This window comes from Halichoerus grypus, chromosome 1 (assembly GCF_964656455.1).
Source record: "Halichoerus grypus chromosome 1, mHalGry1.hap1.1, whole genome shotgun sequence".
Lineage (NCBI taxonomy): Eukaryota > Metazoa > Chordata > Mammalia > Carnivora > Phocidae > Halichoerus > Halichoerus grypus.
This window is the reverse complement of record NC_135712.1, coordinates 77,646,869-77,663,138: the sequence shown is the minus strand read 5'-3', so window position 1 is coordinate 77,663,138 and position 16,270 is coordinate 77,646,869. Positions and strand designations below refer to the sequence as shown.

General features: G+C 42.4%; 1 protein-coding gene across 5 annotated transcripts in view; it reads left to right on the top strand.

The window, feature by feature from the left end:
- LPP (LIM domain containing preferred translocation partner in lipoma) overlaps positions 1–16,270 on the top strand; it is a 654,872-nt gene that overhangs the window by 185,730 nt on the left and 452,872 nt on the right. The window contains exon 4 of one of the 5 annotated variants that reach the window (XM_078068088.1): positions 3,994–4,066. The exons of the other annotated variants lie outside the window; for them this stretch is intronic. The gene's annotated coding sequence lies outside the window, so the exon portion shown is untranslated. The remainder of the gene's footprint in view (positions 1–3,993; positions 4,067–16,270) is intronic. 5 annotated transcript variants of the gene reach the window in all.

Below are 16,270 nucleotides of genomic sequence, written 5' to 3'. Positions count from 1 at the left end.
TTTTGTTTGAGGCCCAACTGTTTCTTAAATTATTATTACAATTACTATCTATTTATTTTTTTACAACTGATGGGAAGGGAAATTTAACAGCTGTGTGATTAGCAGGGCATGAAATTAAAAATGTTTTGCACAGAACCAAGAGGTTGTTTACTACAGAATTCCTCATCTGAGAATTAAGTATCATTAAGTTTGGCCACAAGATGCTCTCTTTCACCATTTAAGTTCGATTCTTCACATCTAGTTCTTTGCTAAAAGGCCTTTAACCTTTTCTGGAAGGAAAACGCTGGTCAGATCATCACAAAACATTTCTAATGTTTACAGTCAAGGTAACAACCGCGTTTCTGTCACTCACAAGTTAACCAGGCAACCAGAAGTTCAGCCTCGCTGCTCATAGCAAAGATTGAGTAAGTCCCAGTTTGAGGAAGTCTGGTCAGTTAGAAAAGGCCGCAGCCCCACCAGCGGCTTGAGTCTTTTGCTCTCAAATTCCAAGAGTGTGCCCTTTCTGTGAATGCAGGTGCAGACATCTAGAAGGCGATGTTTATCCGCATCTTCTCCTTTATTCAGATGATGCCCTTTCTTGGGCCCTTTTCCAAAAATCCCTCCTTTGGGTTCCAGGAAGTGCCACATGGCCCTTGCTGTGTGTGGGATGCTGGCAGCCCGCTGCAGAAGCAGTGGAGCAAGAGGGTCGGGCACATTCGCTGGAGTCTCTTTGCCGAGTCCGAAGCCGGTTCTTCTGTTTCGCTCCCTTGAGTGGCAGGCGCTCTCGGCAATTCCTTTGCCTCATCCCCTTATTTAATGGAGGGGAAAACACTACCTGCCTCCAAGGTTACTCTGAGGATTAGAAAAGTTAGTATCTGGAAAACGTTGAAGGCTCTGCCCGACTTACAGTTCATGCTCAGTCACTGTTAGCTGCCTCCGTTTCTTAAGGCAGCGCATTGTTGTGTGTGTGGAGGTCTTTAACACACATCTGACACAGCCTTGCTGAGCTTTCAGCCTGGGCTTTTTCATCTCTTCCTGTCTTCTTTGTCTTTAAATAGAGTCTTTCCTGTGTGATAATTATTTATGTACTTGTCTTAACTCTTTAGGCAGGTTTTGTCTTTATATTCAATGAATTCAACGAGACCCAGTCTCTGCCCTTAAGAGATTCTTTGTGGAGGGGAGTGGGTTGGTCAAAGTTAATGTAGGTAACTCTTACTGGAGGGAGAGTTGGCTAGACTAGGAGTCTCCCCAGTAAGAGTTATGATATTTGTTTATTTATTTTATGTTTTTAAAGATTTTATTTATTTATCTGACAGAGAGAGAGATAGCGAGAGAGGGAACACAAGCAGGGGGAGTGGGAGAGGGAGAAACAGGCTTCCCGCGGAGCAGGGAGCCCGATGTGGGGCTCCATCCCAGGACCCTGGGATCATGACCTGACCTGAAGTCAGACACTTAACAACTGAGCCACTGAGGCGCCCCAAGAGTTATGATATTTAGATAGTATCTCCAATACAGAGATTTGTAGTCATTGAAGGAGAGAGACGTTAGTTTTGGTGGGATTGGAGACCAACGTGGAGAGAATGAAGGAAGTCTGCCTGGAGGAGGAAGCATTTGATGTGGGACCTGAACCCTGGGTGGAATGTGACCTGGTAGAAAAGGGAAAAGCCTCCCCAGCCTAAGTGAAGGGGGTGAACTGCATCCGATTTTTTGAGTTTCCCGTGTGCTGGCCACCATCAGGCCCTTTGGAGAGCTGCTGTTGCAGGTGGCACCTCCCCCGGAAAGCCAGTGAGTGTGTGAGTGAGGCTTTCATAGTCTCTGGGTCCTGTATAAAAAGTGGACAGAGGAGCCACTCCCCGCCCTCACTTATATCCTAGGTGTCTTTGAAAGGGGGTTTGCTCTTAGGTGGGGGTGGGGGAGAGGAAGACTAGGAAGGACAAAGGCAGGAAATGATGGACACTTGTAGAGGTATTAGAATGAAAGCTGTTGAGTGCTCTTTATCTTTTTCTCTCAGATCACTTTTAGGGGTAATATAAGTACTTTTGCTTTTTTTTTTTTTCCTGCTTTTAAATATCCAAGTATCCCTTTTTTCTCCTTATCTCTACTTTTTCTTAGGAGCCAGTATTAAAATTACTCTTGTCCTCTGCCCTTAAAAATAAATCTGGGTGGGGTTTTGCAAGAGAGTATTTCCTGGAATACATTACTTGCTGGGCAATAGATCTGGGTGTTTAAATACCTTTCCTGTAGAAGAAGGTCATTATAAGTGGGGATGCTACCAGCAAGCCTGTGGTGGTTGATGAGGATGTTTCCACACTGTGCTGCCACCTCAGCTCTCTGCCATGTCAAGGTGGTTTTAAATGTACTGTCACTTTTAGCAAGTGACCCGATGAGGCGCCATAATGTGCCTGGGCTGGCCAGACAGTACCTGGCGTGGCTGCAAAAGCACTGAGGTTGGAGTTTTAGCACCACCCTGGAACATGTCCTTGCAAGTATTCGAGTTAGCCAAGCAGTGCTTTATCTGGGGGTGCCATTCTAGCCTGGGGAGCGCTCATCCCTATGTTGCTGCCATGGCTTGGAACATTCACGGCATTGCCTGCAGAGGTAATGATGAGCCACCCCCAAAAGTTAGAGACTCACGCGAGGTGAGACCATGAAATCCACTTACCTCATTCTGAGTGTGGGAAAACTGAGGCCCTGATACAAATATTGTTGAGCACAGAGGTCTTTCACTTAGACAGGGGGAGCGTCAGATCTCAGTTACCTTGTGAGCTCTCTGCTTGGTAGTTTCTCATTGTTTCGGAAAGACAATGAGAAAATGGATCCTTAAAGAAAATGGATTCTGAGTAAAGCCTATGCATAATTAGGAAGAAAAAGAGAGAGAAAGATAGAGGAAAAGGAAAAAAAAAAGTTCCCTCAGCATTGCCTGATATCACAGAGTATATCTGTAGTGTAGGGAAGACCCAGGCCTCTTGGGGTGAGGAGCCTTCTGTGTTACAAGAAAGTCTCAAGAAATGGAAATCACTTTGAGCGTCAAAGGCTTTGGTTGGTTATTGTTGCATTTGTTATAAAATCTGGGGTAGATAAAGGTAGAGTCAAACCTGGAAGCTTCTAGTTGAATGGTAGACCTTACCATTCAGGGGTAGAGATGCTGTCAGGAATAAAGCTGTGTCCTTGTCATAATCCATGGTCATTTGCATGGCAGCATTTCCCAAAATGTGCTCCATGGAATACTAGCTCCACAATGGCCAGACGAATTTGGGAATCAGCTGTTTTTATAAGCCACCTGTTTTGGAGAATTCTCCATGCATCTTTAGCAAGATTAACTTGGAGAAGTCCTGTAGGTAAAAACATTCCTTAAATTCAGGTTTTGTCAAATTTATTTTATAATGGAACCATTTTGTGGACAGTTTCCCAGACTGGAGTTTTGTGGAACATTCTTTGGATAGCATGACTTTATTGTTAAAATTCTTAAGGTTCACATCTGTCATCTTGTAATAATTTCCTATGAAATATAAAGTCATTTGGGCTACACTACAGATCTTCGTCGGCACTCCGTTCACCATAGGAGGAATTACAGGTTTATTTCAGGATCAAATACTTTGCAAATGAAATGTTGTTAGGAGGGGAGAAAAAAAAATCTTCTAGAGCCTAATAATTGCAGAAAGAAGACAGTGTTATGCCAGCCAAACCCAATTTTGTGAATTAGGGCTTTAACTTGGGGAGTTGTTCCTGAAAATAGCTTGTTTTTAAGCAAAACTTTGTTGGCTTTTGGTGGTAGACTTTTTTTCACCATCAAAGGCATGAATATGGGTGATTTTAAACTGTGGTATGTTTCTTGCATTCAAAACCACGGCCTATGGAGGAAACAACACTTTTTTTTTTTTTTTTAACTTTTCTGAAAAGTTGTTTTGACCATTAGGGTATTTTCTTCTGTTTATTTAGGATATTAGCTTGCTTTCTTTCATTCTTTCGTTCTCTCATTCTTATTCTTGTTCTTTTTTTTTTTTTTTCTTTAAGCTGGAAGGGTCCTTGTTGATCTGCCCAAGCCTGCACTTGACAGATGAGGAAATAAAAGTCCCGGAAGGCTTTGGTAATCATTCTTAATTCACTCTTCCAGTTAGTGACAAAACCAGAACTAAAATCAAGATCTCTCATTTATCTGTTCAGTACTTTTTTTTTAAATAGTATACTCTTAAAAAGAAAGGAGTTATTGGGGCACCTGGGTGGCACAGTTGGTTAAGCATCTGACTCTTGGTTTCGGCTCAGGTCATGATCTCAGGGTTGTGAGATTGAGCTCCGCATCGAGCTTGGTGCTCAGCGGGGAGTCTCCTTGAGACTCTCTCTTTCCCTCTCCCTCTGCCCTTCCAGATCGTGCTCTCTCTCTCTCTCAAATAAATAAATAAATCTTTTTTTTTTTTTTTTTTTTTTTAAAGAAAGGAGGCATTTGCTTCTCTCGATTAGATAGTAGGTAGGTAGGTAGATGCATCCATACATAGATACATACATACATGGGTGAAATATAAAAGCCCGTAATTAGAAACTCTTTTACCTTCAAGGTAAGAAGACCGTTCCTAATCCTTTGGCATGTCCCACGCCAGGCCAGTCCTTTGTTACTATTCGCTTGAGAAATTTAGTCACTTCAGTGGAGGAGATATGCGTGAAAGAGGGGCTCGTGCCCCACGTATCATCCCTCGGTCTCATTTCTGGTTGAGGGTTTCACTCGGGCGAGGTGGTGGTTGAAGTCTCCGTGGTAAGGAGGACTGGCTCATCCCCAGCTGCTCCAGGGTTATGGCTTAGTTATCAGCCACTGTGTGGTTATTTCTCTCCCTCGCTCCCCCTGCCTCCCAGTTTCAGCCTCTTCTTTGCCCATCATCCATGTTTCAGCAGGAAGACCATCTGGTTCCATAGACAGGACAGAAAGCTCGGCTCCAAGGAAGATAGTCCTTCTGCTAAGTGTAAGCCAGCTGAGCAGAAGCAAAATGAAATTCTCATGCCTCTGAGTTTCTTCCTTTAGCTAAGAGGATTTGTTAGGGTAAAGGTTGTGTGCGTGTCCCCATTAGAAATCTCTAGTCCTGTGCTAGCTGTTATCTGTTCCGTGGTAGCACGGGAAAGGAAGCCCGCTGGTCTGGGTGATGGAGAACATGGGTTCCGGGCTGCACTTCTCTGCCCATGATCTATGGGATTCCTGGGGAAACCAAGAAACCTTGCTGAGTCTCATTTGACCCCCATCTCCGCAGGGCTTGGGGAGTCATGATTCCTGGGGTTGTTGTGGGGATTAAATGAGATAATGGATATGAACAGGCTTCGTAAACTACAAAGCACCCTATACATCTGTTACATATACCAGCATTATTATTATCAGTAGTAATGACAAGCACATACGCACTGCTGCCTTTGAGCCAGGTAGCATTTTAAGCATTGTGTGTCTATTAGCAAACAATGCAGACAGCAGCTCTGTGTGCCAGGGGACAGCCCCGGGCATCGTAAATCACCGTGCCTGGCGGCTCACCGAGATCCGGGAAGGTGACTTACTAAGTGGGTGTGGGCATGTCCCTTCCCTTCCCTGGGCCTGAGTTGTACTTTTCATAAAAGAAGCACTTGGACTCTGGCTGAGTGTCAGGCCTTGCCTGTTCTGGCGGTTGTGATTCTGTTCAGCAGTGTTTTGTCCCTCACCGGCTCAGTCACTGATTATCAATCAGAACTCACATGTAACTGAGGGCTACCAAAATCTCACACAAGCAGCGAGTGTTCATGTAACTTTCCCAAGGCCGCACAGCCCGTGAGTGTTGGGGCCGGCGTGCAGATCCTGCCCTGGTGCCCCCGAATGATGGTAGCTGATCGATTTGATCGAGGTCCAGTGATCCCTGGTGTGTCATGCTGTCAGACTCCTCATCTACTCAGCTTCATGATTATCGTTGCACTCTTTAGGTTTGCGGTGTTTGTTCATTTAACCGCCCGGTTAGCTCCCCAGCATCTTGACTGCAAGCTTTTCAGCACTGGAATGTGGATTGCCGGCATCTGATGCAGGGTTTGGCCCAGGGTCATGTCCCCCTTTACCTGCACAGTTTTTCTGTCCACCCTCTAGACTCTTCCAACCCCTCAGGGAGGTCTGCCACTGGCGTCTACCTAAACTGTGTTTGGCTGCATGACCTTTTCACATCCAAAACCACTTGAGGAGGCTGCTGGGGCACGATGCTGCACAAGTCTCCACAGGGGAGACCTGTTTCAAGCTGCAGCCTGTTTGTTTTCTGCAGGGCATGCGCACTCTGACCTTCTCATGGTTGCTTAACTCTGCCAGTCTTTTGGTTGCTCCAGCTATGGTTTTGCTTTGAGTGATTTTATGTTTCTAAGGCCTGATTTTCTTGATACAACACAAGATTTGGAGCCTAGCTGCATCTGGGAAAAGAGTCACACCCATTGGAGTTGGGAGTAAATGGACTCTTAGAACCCCAAGGAAATTGGCATCAGTCTTAGACTGTGGACATCTTCCATCTCTGTCTCTGCCTTCCGTGTCTGTGTGGTGCTGTTCCAACATCTCTTATTGGGTCCAGCTTTCTTGGATGGTTGCCTTTTGCTCCTAACCCACTCAAGTGTGTTATTGTACCATTAGTACACCATGAGTAGTGTGACCTGCTATGCAGTTTGTTTATGTATCCGTGTGCACGTGAACTATGTGATATTATCTACCTATTAGACACTGAACCAGGCACAGTAGTTGATACCAAAATGAATTAGACATGATTCCTGTTTTTTTTGAAAAATTTTTATTTTTTTAATTTATTTTTTAAGATTTTATTTATTTATTTGACACAGAGAGAGCATGAGAGAGAGACAGAGAGCAAGCACAAGCAGGGGGAATGGCAGGCAGGGGAGAAGCAGGCTCCCCGCTGAGCAAGGAGCCCGATGCAGGACTCGATCCCAGGACCCCAGGATCATGACCTGAGCCAAAGGCAGCCGCTCACCCGGCTGAGCCGCCCAGGCGCCCCTGAAAAATTTTTTAAAAAGATTTTGTTTATTTATTTGACACAGAGAGAGAGCCTGCACAAGCAGGGGGAGCAGCGGGCAGAGGGAGAAGCAAGCCTGTCACTGAGCAGGGAGCCCAACTCGGGGGCTTGATCCCAAGACCCTGGGATCATGTTCTGAGCTGAAGGCAGATGCTTAACCAACTGAGCCGCCCAGGCATGCCCAATTCCCTGTTTTCAAGAACCTAATACTTTGAGCAGGGAGAGGTCATTAATTCCATCGACGACTAGTTCTCAAGTACCTACCATGACCAAGTATCAGGACTTCAATCCAGAACTGCGGATACCAGGCAGATACAAGCGCTCTCATCGCAGGGCTTCCGCTCCAGGAATAACAATGACCACATTCATAATTTCACAGATACTTATGTAATTATGGTTGTGATACATGCCACAAAGCAAAGGTGCAGGTTGTTGTGGGAATATTAAACACTTTTTGTTTTCTGGTCTAGTTTGTGGGCAAAGTATGTTTCCCCAAAGAAATGGAGGTAAGCAGGTAAAGATGGGCACTGGAGAGTGGGCTTGGGCATGGACACCTCTTATCTGAAGTACAAAATGGTCAGGACTCAGCTCAAGTGTGGAAGTTGAGAGCATCAACCTGGGTTGATGCTAAAACTCTTTTCAGTATATATATATTTTTGCTGCCCCCTCTATAAATGACAGGCTTTTGTAATACCGTGACCTGTTTTAGTAATTGTAAATTGACTTAAGAAAAACATTTTCTGTTTTTCCTTACTACTTAAATGTGTTAAAATAATTCACTGTATTTCGTATGTACGCCCAAGGTCTTTGAATCCAATTAGTAAGAAAAACATTTTTTTTATGTCATTGTTGAGAAACACAAAAATAAATAACTGTTAAAGAGAAACCCAAATATGAATGCCTTGAGCTTTCTGCTGGAATCTGGGTGTGTCTTGTTGTTAGACATGGTTTCAGACGTATCATTTCCCTTCTGCAGGTATTAATTTATTTATTGAGAGTGCCTTGCTTAGGTTAAGTATTTTGCTGGACTGTTGGAGGTGAGAAGAAGGGTATAGGCAGAACTACTGCTTACTGCCCTTCAGATTATGTCGTGCTCGGTGGTGGCAGGAGGGCGAGTGGAACTCAAGTCTGACCCTCCCTCTATTTGCCAACCCAAGACCAGGCATGTTTTTCTAAGGTGCACAAAAGAAACTAATGGTTAGCCGAGGACTGGCTGTGGAAATGTCTGGCACAGGTTTGTTTTTCTCTGAAAGCACTCATAGTTTAGTGGGGGAGGCAGACACGGGAAGAACTAAACATAATTATATTGCCAGCTAGAATGAGAGTTGTTAACTGGAGGTACAAATAACATTCTGAGGGAGCTCAATTGAAGGATTTTAACTCTGACAGAGTGGAGAGAATAAATTTATACAACATTCAAAGAGCTTAGGTGGATGGGTACATCTCTTTTCTTTCTTTCCTTCTTCCTGTTCTTTCTTTTCCTCCTTCCCTCCCTCTCTCCCTCCCTCCCTCCTTCCCTCCTTCCTTCCTTCCTTCCTTCCTTCCTTCCTTCCTTCCTTCCTTCCTTCCTTCCTTCCTCAATAAGAGCTTTATTGAGATCTAATTCATATATCATATAATTAACTCTTTTAAAGCATACAATTCAGTGGTTTTTATTATATTCACAGAGTTGTACAACCGTCACAAAAAATCAATTTTGGAACATTTTCCCCACCTCAAAAAGAAATCCGTACCTGTTGGCCATCACTCCTTACTTCCCCAAACATCCTTCATCTAGCCCTGACCAGCCACTAATCTGCTTTCTGTTCTGTAGCGTTGCCTATTCTGGACATTTCCTATGAATTGAATCATATAATAGGTGATCTTCTATAACTGGATTCTTTCACTTAGTGCAGTGTTTTCTAGTTCCATCCTTGCTGTGGCATGGCGAGTAGGTGTTTGGTTGCTGTAGAGTGGAAGGAAGTTTGCCCCAAAATGATGCACTAGAGTGAGCTAAGAGAAAGACCTTCTTAAGAAAGTATGGGCTATATTTGAGAGGTTGAAAGTAGAATATTGGATGGACTCTGCAGAGTAGGGCCTTATGGGAAATGTAGTTGGAAATGTAATTTGAAAGCGGATTATGAAGAGTAGGGATAAGTCGAACTTTTTTCAGGATGCAGATATTGTTGAAAGGGGAGTAATACGACTTGATGGATATAATATGAAGAAAAATTGATAATTAATACTGTAAGGTCACCCAGGTAAGCTGTGGTGAGCCAGGTATGAAATTAATTATACCTAATTTCCAGGTACTTTTTCCTCATATTCCACTGCCTCTTACTCTATGTTTGTTGGCTAAAGTAAGTAGGAAAAGTGCACGTGACTCTTTCTGTTATAATTATTTTTTAAACTATTAGAAGTGTGTGGAAAAATAAACCTGCATAAGTTACAGTTAAAAATTCTACTCCCTCAGCACTTGGGATGAGGCAGCGTTTTCATGGTAAAGCCCACTATATATGTTTTATCACATCATGAGGAAACAGGCCCTCTCTCGCCCCATTTGGTTGCCTGTGTAGGCATGCTGTTTTGCATAAAGAGTATGTATCAGTCAGTGTGGGCTGCAGTAACAAATTGTCATAGCCTGCATGGCCTGAACAACAGAATTTTTTATTTATTTGTCCATTTATTTTTTTGTGGTTCTGGAGGCTAGAAGTCTGAGATCAGAGATGAGGGTATCAGTATGTTCAGGGTCTAGTGAGAGCTCTCTTCCAGGCTCGTAGAAAGCCTTCTCACTATGTCCTCACAGGGCAGAGGGGGAGATGGGGCAAACTCTCTGGGATCTTTTCTTATAAGGGCACTAGTTTCATCATTTGGGTCCCGCCCTCATCAAAACCTAATTATCTCCCAAAGGCCCCACCTCCAAATATCGCTCTGAGGGTTAAGGCCTCAACATACCAGTTTGCGGGGGCATGGTTCAGTCCGTAGCAGGATCGCACTTTGTTTTGATCTCCTTTTGACTCGTGGCTGTGGATATGTTCCTTCTATTCATTTGGCAGACTTCTGCTAATCATGTGGAAGTCAGAGGTGTCCCAGTGGAGCTTGCCCACGTGTGCGTCTCTGGAAGCCTACAGAAATCCCTCAGTGCTTGTTTCTGTGCTATTCACGTCACAGGCTTTTGCAAGAGGAAGGGTTTTAGAGATGATCTGTCTTAAGGATTATGAAATGAAGGTTAGTGGTCCATGAGCCTCCTGAAATTGTTTGCGTAATTCTCGGTATTCGTGTGGGGGTGTATTCTCCTCACCCCTGTCTCCATCAGAATCTCAGCAGCTTTGTGTCCCTCCAAAGAGGAATTTCTCTTTTACACGAATGATTTTGAGCTCCTTACTTACCTCATTAAATCTTTACAACTCACCTTCATGGATTAGGAAACTAAGTACAGGGTTCAGTCAATTTGCCCAAGGTCACGGAGCTAGGAGGTGACAAAACCCAGGTTTGGATCATGTGGTCTGACGCCAGAGCCTGTGGTCCTCACTCTCACGCATTCTTAACCTGCACATCCTTTGCGTTACTCTGTCCTACCTGTTTTAGACTCTGGAGCTGACTGGCCCTCATTTAATAACTGGGTTATAGACACCCAGAAACACATCCATGATGGTGCTGTGATTAAAGACACATAGCCGTCAACATGTGACAGTGATACAAACCCAAAGTCAAATCACAAGACTTCAACACATAGTTTTAAATTAAATTAAACATGCTCCATTTTGACCTTTGGTTCTGCCACTGAGTCTCTTCTTGTCCTTCCTTCCCTTCTTGTCTCCTTTTCCTCTTTCCCCTCCCTCTCTCCTTTCCTCTCTTTCTCTTTCCTTTCTTCCTTCAACAAGCACTATTGAATACTCCCCTCATTCAGAGCTGAGGTGGAATTACTAGTAATTGAGTGTTTTACTGTTCCTAACATGGCTTTATGGTTGGGGACCTGGGGACTGTCCAACTCCTCTGTAGCCTCTAGAGGGTCCTCCAGGGAGCTGTCATACATGAAACCATGTTGAGGGAAGGCAAAGTATCTGAAGCCAGCGCCTTACCCTAGTACAGCGTGGGCCCCCTGATTTCTGATTTTGGGGACTAGATGGTGCCGTTCATTAAAATAGGCAGTGCTGAATGAAGTGCCACATTTATGTGGGTATAGGGTAGAATGGGAGGTTTTAAAAAGCTTTTCAGATTTGAGACTTTTGCAAATGAATTGCTGAGTGTTCTGGCCTGGAGTTTAGAAGACAGGTCAGGACTGGAGTTGGGAACAGTTAAGCTATGACAAAAGCAGAGTAGTAGAGGAGATTGCTCAAGGGATCTGGAGAGGAGCAAGCCTTCTGCCTCCTTTCTTTCCAGAGTCTGGCACCTGTCTCTGGTCCCATTTGCCCGGGTAACCCTTCCTCCTCTTACTAACTCAGGATGAGTCCACCAGTCTCTGGCCTCCTGTTAATGTCCTTTTGTCCTTTATTCCCCTGTTCACCCAGGTCCCCCATATACTTAGTGAAGCTGGAAGGGAGGGGCCATGATCCAGTGAAACGCTTATTTATTTTAGAATCCCTAGTCTTGTTTTCTGCATTCAGGCTTTGTCATTGGCTGTTTGTGTGATAGATCAATCGATTGATTGATTTTCTCAACATCAAATTCCAAGTCTATAAAATGAGTTAATAAAGTCTGCCTTGTCTTTGTCACAGAGTTGGTGTGCACTTTTTAACTACCACAATGGATATGAAAGCTCTTTAAAAGGAGTCTTTAAAGAAATCATCTTTTGGGGCACCTGGGTGGCTCAGTCAGTTGAGTGTCCTACCCTTGATCTCAGCTCAGGTCTTGATCTCAGGGTCGTGAGTTCAAGCCTCACATTTAAAAAAAAAAAAGAAAGAAAGAAAGAAAGAAAGAAAGAAAGAAAGAAAGAAAGAAAGAAAAAGAAATCTTTTTCCATATTTACATCTAGTAATGATGATGTTTGTTTTCATTCTCTAGGTAAACTCTAAGCTTTTTTGGATTTACTTACACTTTTTCTTGTATACTTCCTCAGTACCTAAAATAGCATGTATATGAGATGTTCATTGCATGGTAATAATGAAGATCTTATTTGTTTTTTTTTAAATTGTTGTAGATTTTTTTTTTTTTTCTAAGAGTTTTCCCCAGACGTTAGTGGTATGTTAACTTCTCTGTAAAAAGTTTATTCTTTGACTTTACCGGCCCCTTCTTCTGTGTCCTACCCTCTGCACGGGTGCCGTCCTCCCACCATGCACGGTCGTGTCTCCCGGGAGTCTGACTCTGCCCCAGCAGTGGTGCCTTCAGTGTCTGTGCTGACACTTAAAACCCTGTAGAAACAGAGGGTCCAACTGCCTGATAGAAAAACTTCAGGCCCAGACAGGGTTCATCAGTATTTGGTTTCAGTCAGTATGGTGGTGCTTTATCACTGATGTGCATTCTCTCCTTTCCACTGAGGCCTGCTGGTGTCTAGCTTCTTGCTTCTACTTATTTCTGTTTTTTTAAGTTTTTACTGTGAAATTACTGACTTCTTTCAGATATTCAGTTTTATGAGGATTCTGTTTTTGAATCCAATTCCATTCTACTGTAGCTTAAATGGTACTTTCTTTTTCACCCTTTTTCACTCCAGGAGAGAAAATTCACTACAGTAGAATGGAATTGGATTCAAAAACAGAATCCTCATAAAACTGAATATCTGAAAGAAGTCAGTAATTTCACAGTAAAAACTTAAAAAAACGGAAATAAGTCTTCACCCTTATTAACTGCTGTGGTGCATTTGTTCCTAGACATCATCAGGGATGACACCAGACCCAGAAAATATTTTGTCATGTATTCCTGGAAAATTTAGTATGTTTGTTTGTTCGTGTTGACTGTGGATATCCATTTTAATTGATATTTTTGGTAAATATCATTATCAGTTTTCTCTACTTTCTCCTCACCTTAGCATGGTTTGCCCCAGATAGATACACATTTTACCTAATAAAATGTATTTTCCTTATCAGGCACTGTGTAAGATGCTTTACAACTTGAAAACATGATTAAAATATAGTTTCTGCCTAAGTTTCAAGGACCTTTATGTCTGGTGGAGGAGACAGACATTTTAACAGGAAGGTTGTAATGTCAACTGGGCTAGGACGCGTCTAACATTAAAAGCACAAAAGTATGTATTAGAGGCATATGTGAGAGGAAGAGAATAAACATGAGTGAGGACGTTGCCAGTATATTCATCTTTCATTGTAAATTTAACACCCAAATTCTTCCTCTCTGCTGAGGTTCTTTATATATAGCATATATTTTATTTGTAATTATAATATACTTATGTGAATATATTTAATTTTTAAATCTGTTTCTATACTATATAAAATGTTACCTAACTTCTGCCTCACCCCAACCCCTGGCCCTTCAATTTTTATTTTATCATGATTTGAATAGTGTCAGGCAGACGGAAAGACTTAGGCATTTTTTTCAGAAGGTGGCCAAAAAAAGCAGTTGGAGGGATGATTGATATGTATCTCAATGCTTAGAAAACCATAGAATTAGGGAGAAAGGTCTGTGGCATATCAGGAAATAGGAAACTATCTTGCCAGTTGCTAGAAGTGGTTGCTCAGATGTGCCTTCAATAGATAATGCTTAAATCATAGTGTGCGCGCACACGCGCGCGCGCGCGCGCACACACACACACACACACACACAGAGTCTCTCTGCCTTATTAACCATTTATTCTTACTCTCTTTTATTTGATGATTTCTTTTACCCTGTTACTTTCTAAATATTACCTCTACTGGGACCTAATTAGAACCCCTCAGAATTCACAGAATGTTTGAATGCGTGTGGGCTCCAAATGTTATCTTCAGACATTACAGGATATTAGGAACTAGTTATGGTTATCCATTGTGTATACAGGTATATAAACACCTCTCTGCCAAATGTGTTGTCAGGCTGCAGTGAGAAAAGTCAAGGAAATTGTTCTCATTAGCTTTTGAATTTTGAAGGAATTTTTTCTCTCCTGGAGTGAAATATTGCAAGTTGAGACCTCTTCGGTTCTAAAGTGAATGTCCACAGCGGAATTTATTGTTAAGTTACTGCTTTCTTTAGCACTGAGATTGCTTTGTGACTTCGTGAGGAAGGTACTACTTCTACAAAAGCAAGCTTTGTAGTGAACAAGCTTTTGTAGAAAAGACGTACCGTTGGCCCTTGAACAACACAGGTTTGAACTGTGTGGGTCCACTTAGAGTGGATTTTTAAAAAAAATAAGTGCAGCACAGTACGGTAAATGTGTGTTCTCTTCCTTACGATTTTCTTAATAACATTTCCTTTTCTCCAGCTTCCTTTATTGCAAGAATACAGTGTAGAATACATGTAACATACAAAATATGTGTTACTGGCTATTTCCGTGATTGCTAAGGCTCCCAGTCCACAGTAGGCTATTAGTAGGTAAGTTTTGGGGGGCGTTGAAAGATGTATGTGAATTTTCCACTGCTTGGGGGATCAGTGGCCCTGACCCCTTAATTGGTTAAGAGTTAACTAGACTTCTCCTCTGTGGAATAGCCATGTTTAGAAAAGAAGTTTAATTCAAACTCCAGCCAATCAAAAGCTGTTGCTCTCTTAGAGAGGTAATTGAACATTGGTCTTTTTATAATATATAAAAATATTAAAATGACCCCAGATTTGATTTTGCCCCTAGAAAAATGACACCATGAAGTGCTGTGTAGGAAAGAATACCACCTCTAAAGTCTTCTTTTTTTTTTTTTTTTTAAGATTTTTTATTTATTTATTCATGAGAGACAGAGAGAGAGAGAGAGGCAGAGGGAGAAGCAGGCTCCCAAGGAGCAGGGAGCCCGATGCGGGACTCGATCCCAGGACTCTGGGATCATGACCTGAGCTGAAGGCAGACGCTTAACCATCTGAGCCACCCAGGCACCCCCACTTCTAAAGTCTTGAGCTCTGGGTTCTAGGGCCGGTTCTGCCTGTGACTTGGTCTGTGCACCTTCAGAAGGCTGGTGCACTTGCCTGAGCCTCATTTTCCCCCTTTTAATAACAAAAGAGTTGCAAACTGTTGATCTGGAAGACACCTGAAAATCGGTCCCCTCTTTTTTATTTTTTAATTGTATAAATAATGTTGTAACGTTGTGTAAAGCTCAGAACACTTTGTAGAAAAAAAAATGTCACCCATAATTCCACCACCTAGATACAGGTATAATCTATCATTTTTGTGTATTCCCTTGCAATCTTTAGCTATTAGCATAAATTACCATAGCGCTATGTATCACTTGGCATCATACATTAAGTATTCTCTGTATCACTGCATATTCTTGAATGATTACAATTTTAAAATCTGTTTAATATTTCATTGAGTGGTTATACCATATCTTACTTAATTATTCCATTATTTTTATGTATTGCTGTGATTACCATTTTTATGCACAAATGTAGCTTAGTCCATCAAAAATTTTAAACATGATGTCGGAGGGTTGAGATATCAGGGTCAGAGGTTAACTTTTTGTGGTCATTCAAATCCACTGATGACTTGTGTTCTAAAAAGGATGTTTCCATAACTGCAGCAGGAATGTGTGAGTGAGTCAGTATCTTGCCAATGTGCCAGCATTAGATACGTCGTTTCTTTGGTATTAGCATTTCTTTGGTTATTGTAAGGTTAAACATGTCTCCTCATGTCTCATTTGCAGTTATATTTTGTATATGGCATTTGAAAATGAATACTTTGCATGTTTGGGAGCCTAGTCACTGCAAAACAAAAAGGACATATTTTAATAAGAATGGTGCATGGCTTGTATGAAGAAGAGGTTCTAGAACTTTCTGAGTCACATGAAGGGCCCCTTGAGTAAATGGAAGGACACACCTTATTCCTAAATGGAAATGTAGAGGTTTTTAAGTAGTTATTTTCCCTCTACATTTCATGTCATCTCAGCACAACATTCAAGTTTATTGTTCTCGAATCTTCTCAAAATTAAATTCTAAAACTGTCTTGATAAAAACCCAGGCAAAATAGCTAAGAGGAATTTGACAAATAGGAGTAATGAGGAGCGGGGACCAGCCTGGCCAGATGCTCCAGCACATTAGAAAGCAGCCCTCACTGACATGGTGGTGTTGGTGCTGGGATAGGAGACTGTTGCAGTCACAGAACCCCCAGACACAGAGCACCTACCTGCACTTGGAACTGAAGATGTAGTAAAGCAACGTCTCAAAACATTCTGAGGTGGGAGGATTATTCTAATGGCCTTGGGGTAATTGGTAAGCAGTAATGAAAACAAGTTATAGCATGAATATGTATC